We start from the raw sequence: 6,321 nt of genomic DNA, 5'->3' as shown, positions 1-6,321 counted from the left end.
GGCTGGAAAATGCAGGTACTCCTCCAGCACACCACCACATGTGATCCTATCAAAATAACAGTCGACTGAAAATAAATAGGTCAGTTGATTTTTTTATGAACCGTCCGATCTATAAGGAACGGCCGGATGGCCTTCGTTTACCTCCTGCCAGTCACTGTTGATGATCTTTCTCGAACCGCCAGCGACCACCGACCCAGACCCCTGCCTCCGTCGCCCCGCCCTCCCCTTGACCTCACACCACCGCCGTGCTTGGCAACACCCCCCGGCCATCCCTTTAATCCCGGCCGACCTCCAGATCGGGTGCCAGCAGCTCCTAGGCCCCACACACCCCTAAGATAAACACCGAGGCGCTGCTTCCCCGGCGTAATAGGCAGACTAGCGCCAGCTATGCCGGGGAATGCTTCCTTTAATTGGGAATCAACTGACCAGGAATTGAAATCCAGGGGGCGACGGACCTCTAGCTAAATTAAATAGTATATGAGGAGAAACCTTGTGCATCGCAAGTTACTAGGAACATCTAGTATCAGGAAGAAGCGGTCAACTAGTGTCTTCTGTGGGATGAATACCGTGCAAGCACACATGTAAGATTTGCACGAATAAGGGAAGAGGAGTACCATTTTCGGTTACCAGTTCTGTGTCCTCCGGATGTCGCGGCAATTTTCTTGTTTTTACCAGGGGAATCGATGTTTTGGAGGAGAGTGGAGCCTTGGACAAACCCATGGCCAAATTGTCGATTGTGTTGCGGTGGCCGTCTATCGGCGGTGGGGAAGCAGATCCGAGACGGCGAAGGACGGCGTAGCGGGAATAGCTCCGCTGCGGTGGACAGTGGGGAAATTGGAGCGGCAACGGTGAGGCGCAGGACGGCGTGGTTGAACTGGCTCGGGTACGGACAACTCAGCCTCGGCTTCAACTACTAGCCGTGGAGGGCGTTGCGGTTGCGGTGGACGACGATGTTGGGGTATCGGCTCCGGCATGATGGAGGAGGGCGGCGGTTGATGGGTGGGATGGGGTGGCGGATGGAGGACGCCGGGGTTTCGCGGCTGGTGGAGAGGTAGTTTTGGCACCCACAGAGTACGAATGGGGAATCAGAAGGGGGCGGGGCGGGGGGAGCTAAGGGAGAACCATGTTTCGGTCTGGGACGCTCTTGTTTTTTTAACAGATGGGACACGCTTGTTTGAAATTTGGGGAAAGTACAAACTTTGCCCCCCACTTAAATTTCGGACCTACTGCGGGTCGGAGGTAGGATGGTAATCCCAGATGTCCCAAATAGTGGGCGGGAGCGATTTCGGCCACGCGCATGTGTGCTTAGGCGGCCATTGTGTATGAATGTTTTTCGGAGGCGGTTGCATGGTGTCAGATGAAGCTACAAACCTACCCCGGTTTAGACCTTTGGACGTCGGGCCGGTAGGTTTCATGGGTCGGAGTTAGAAAAGTAATTTCCTTCTACCAAACATTGGTCTCACGCGGTTCGGGCGAGTACATGCTCTTTTGGCGCTTCGTTCGAAAATTTTGAAACAGAAGCATTCACGTTTAGAGTACTCCTGAACTTTGAGGATTGACCTAAATAGAGAACGTTAAATTTGACCTTGTATGTTTGAAAACCTTATTAAATTATGCGCTTATTTTTGAAATTTTGACACTTGAAAATCCTATAACTACGATTATTTTGGAATGGAGGAGGTAAATTTGAATCTATTTTGTACACGACTATATATGCTATTATGTACAAAAGCAGAGCGATGATTGGTGACCCCATAATTTAGGTATGATTTACAAATGCCGTGATATCGAATTCAAATAATTGAATGGACTTCATGTTGAATTTGAATTTTTTAAACCACCTTAAGTTGAATTCAAATGTATGCTAGTTCATAGCTAGCTATTTATAACGTTCATTGTGTAACTTTTGTATGTATAATGTGCTTTACACACACAACTTGAACTATACTCACGTTTATATTCGATTGCTAAAGCAATGCATTGTCTGGAGTTCAAAATACTAACTATGTGGATCAATTTTGTCGAATAATAACATAGACATGCTCAAATTCGATAGAATATAGATGTCTGATGGATCAATGACCGTTCCTTATGCGAATTGCAAATATCATGATCCCATCCTAATATTTGGATACAATTTATATTTGTAATCAACGTGTACATTAGTCTTTTACGTGTAGTTTCACTCTCCATCGGTGGTCTCCCACACATGCTCACACACTCTCTCCCGAGGTGTCTTTCTCGCAGACAAACTCTTGATATAACCCTCCCTCCCTCTCGTAACCATTTATGACTGTTTTCACTAACCTTTATCACAAGCACTCTTCCTCTCACAAGCATACACACGCATAATCCCCATCGACCCTTTCTATATACATAGACCTGCCTAATTATCTTTAGGCCTGCCTCTCACGCATTGTCTCCACCTCTCTTCCTAATTGACGAGTATGATTCTAGCAAAGCATTCTGTAGGATGCCCCTTAAAGTTAGGTTGGATGAATAGTAATATCAGAGATAAGGGGTTACCTTAGTCCGAGGACCTAGGGTTACAAATCCTAGCCGGCTTTGTCAGTGGACACAAAGTCCTTCATGACTCTGCTATCTTTGTCTTGTACGACTAGTCCTCCATGGCCCTAAATGCGTCACGGGCCAACCAATGTGGCACAGGACGAAACCGAACCAAGGGCCTCACCTCGGCCCACCAGACCTCACGCGGTGACACACGCTCTGCCCCCAGGTCTCGTTATCTTCTCACACCCACACATACCAACACAAACACCACACAAAAAATTATCCTCGTGCCTCTATCCCCTCCCCTTGCATATACACACTCAAGGGCATCTCTTGACATCTTATTCATCTCTCTCTCTCTAGACCTATCTCATTTCTCGTGCTATCTCTCTCACGCCCCCCCACCGGCCCCTCTATCCATGCCTCTCTCGAATACGTAGTACACACACATACCTCTCTAGGCCCTGCCAATTACATCAACTACACATTCACACATGTTACATCACGTACCCATTGATCTAAAATGCCCTCTCTTCACGTTTATTTCGCATACAACGTTCCTTTTGAATAAAAATGTGGCCAAAAAATTATTTTAGAACTTCTACATATATACAACATTACAAAGTTATATGGAGGAGTATGAACGTTAATTTGCATTGCATGGTGCCCACGATGAAACATACCGCACTGTGAATTTTTATATTTCTATACTATATATAAAGTTAGTCATAATAAAGAGAAACGAAGAGCATCTCTCTCTCCATCGCATACGCCACCAGCACACAAACTATCTCCAGGTCCTCTAAAAGTACGCCACCAGCACATTCACGCATGTTTCATCTTTCTCTCGCGATATATACAGTGACGCTCATTGTATTTGAAGAGAAAGCACGATACATACATTGGACTTCAGAAATCCACTCATTACGGTCACCATTTACGTTTTGTGGTTATTATACAGTCATGGGCTCACAATACAGCTTTGTATTTGCTCAAGACATGACTAGTTGACCAGTTAAACGCTCCACGTGGCACCTCTAGTGTTGCATCACATTATCTCACTAACATTGGGCCCACCTGTCAGCGTGTATCTACTCTACTCTAGTCTACTCTTATAAAAAATAGAGTTGGTGATGATGGTGTGCCTGTCATCCTGCAATATAGGCCGTCCGATTTATATCCGATGGATAGGAAGGAAACTATGGTAATTTTACAAAAAGGTACCCACACCCCTCTCCACATTTGCAAATAAGGCCTTCCCTCGTTCATCCTTTTCTCTCACAAGATAAACTACTCATACAAATGCATCTTGATGTTACGTGCAACGCATGGGCATCTTGCTAGTAAGAATGAAAACAAATGGTAAAAAAATATTGGCCGGTGGTTCGAAGTCATGACCGCGGGCACAGCGGACAAGGTGGCCTTGTATTTGTATGCTGAGCCGTCTGTTTTAACACACATGAGTTGGTGTGATGATTATACACACACACACGCATGCACACGAACTGCATGCACACAACACTCACACGAACACACGCAGGCACACACGCACGCAACACTCACACGTACACACACTGCCACGCATGCACGCAACACTCACACGCACACATGCACGCATGCATGGAAACACCAGACGACCAACACACACTCTCACGCTCAAGTGCTCAACCTACACGTGCATACGCACACATCAGGCCCTGATAGACGCATACACAACCAGGTGGTTCCTGCGCACGGGTTGGAGTCTTGTTGCACTTGCGTAAATTTGTTTTTATTTGACCTTTTTCCTATGCGAACTGACAGGTGGGACCCACAAGGAACGTGGTCAATTTAACTAGTCAACATAGTGCCACGCAGACTATTTGGCCGGTTAACAGACTGCAATCTGATGTTGAATGGTGAGCAAGTGACCATATAATCATCGCAAAACGTATATAGTGACCGTAATGAGCGTATTCTGAAGTCCGGTGACCGTATTACGCTTTTCTCTCTGTAGGCCCTCCAAAACTACATCTCTACACGTTCTCGCATCTTACATCTAACAACTATGCTATACAGCACTACTACTACACTCTAACACAATAAATCATATGTGTTTTTAGTTTTACTAGATCTCATATTGTTACTTAATTATTCAGTTTGCATACATTAAAATTGCCTTTGAAATGTATGGTCAGTATCATCTACCACGCGGGAAAAATCCCGCCCTTTCCTGTTTAATCGGGTTTGTATCGATGGATCGTGCGAAACAACAAAACTATAGTAGTACTACAGTACAAGTAACAGTTCACTGGGCCGCCGTGTCGTGTACTCCTCCGTCGTAAGAGTGGAGCGCTCGCTTTAATAAATTTTCTAGTCCCTTTTGCCGACATGTGGGACATCAAGCAACCGGGTCCACGTGCCATACCGAAATATAGTGTAGAGCAGCAGGGGTGAAGCACCCCAGTCATGGCGCCGGCGTAGTAATGAGCAATGAGGCGTCAAATCACAAAGCTGCACTTTTCCCGCAGTTAAGTTGGAGGACGAAGTAATAATGCTAAAAAAAGAAGTTGGAGGGACGAAGCAACCATCATTTCACTCGTTGCTGAATCCGCTTCTCCCGCATCTTCTTCAAGTTAACCACGTGTTGCTTCTGCCGTTGTTCTACCTCATGTGGGACATGGATCGACTTGGTAAAGCACTGACACATGGGACCGCATGTTAGCAAACCGCCAGGACAGCGTCCTCTAAAAATAAGAAACCTCCCCCGCCATCCGTGCGGCAAAATCACCTCCTTTTTACTAATCACCTCCTTTTAGATCAATATAATTGAGATTTTATAGATAGCACACAGGAGCAAAACCAAGTGGTACGGTTAAGGGCATCCACAATGTGTAGCCAAATGTGAAAATAGATTTTGGTATCGATGGGAACCATTGTGGACGGTGCTGCCAAAGCCAAAAAGATGGAACCGAAGCTCCCTAATTGATTGATTGAAGGAATAGAAAAATACAACGTCTCTCCTCTTTCTCCCGTACTTGGACACATGTATAGTATAGAGCATAGAGTCTGCTCCCCTGTCCCTTCTATCACAAATCACAAAGCAGTGAGGCATCAAATCACAAAGCAGGGACGAAGAAACCATCATTTCACACTTCGCTGACTCCGCTTCTCCATCATCTTCTTCGAGAAACCACCTCACCGCACTAAGCTAGACGGACGACGCTATTGTGTAGTACTAGTACATTTATGCGTCCTTTGGTTCAACGGAGTTCCTGGATGCAAATAAGGTGGTTTTCTCGGCTTGCAGGCAGCACTTGCGAACAACTTACCATGGTCTCCCTCAATGGTGTTCTCCATCAAACGCACTTCGCCAAACCACAACGTTCGAGATATCGTCGTCGTCACTGCAATGGGGAAGGAAGTAAAATAGTTACTACCTCCATTTTTTTTGTACACAAGGCCAGTATATCAAAATTACAATTTGCAGAAGGCCACTAACACTAATCGACGCAAAATTGACGGGGTTTGCCTCATACTAGCAACCAAGGACATTAATATACCCTTGCATGCATGTGGAAGTGAGAAGGTTGGTTTGCATGGTGCTGCATTAATCAAGCCATGTGGAGTGAGATGGTTAGCTCTTTGGGTGTTGGAGAAAAAAATACACATTAACTCACACGTCAAACGAGGATTTGTATCGATCAATCCTGCGAAGGAAAACCCCGCCTTTCTTTTTTAACACAAGTAGTACTCCTACTTACATACTTGTATCATGTTTGGGTCTAGGCCTTGCATTGCCATACTTCGCCACACATTTTTGCCAGGCTT

Source organism: Aegilops tauschii, chromosome 5, assembly GCF_002575655.3.
Source record: "Aegilops tauschii subsp. strangulata cultivar AL8/78 chromosome 5, Aet v6.0, whole genome shotgun sequence".
In the NCBI taxonomy this organism is placed as follows: domain Eukaryota; kingdom Viridiplantae; phylum Streptophyta; class Magnoliopsida; order Poales; family Poaceae; genus Aegilops; species Aegilops tauschii.
This window is presented reverse-complemented; position numbering follows the sequence as displayed.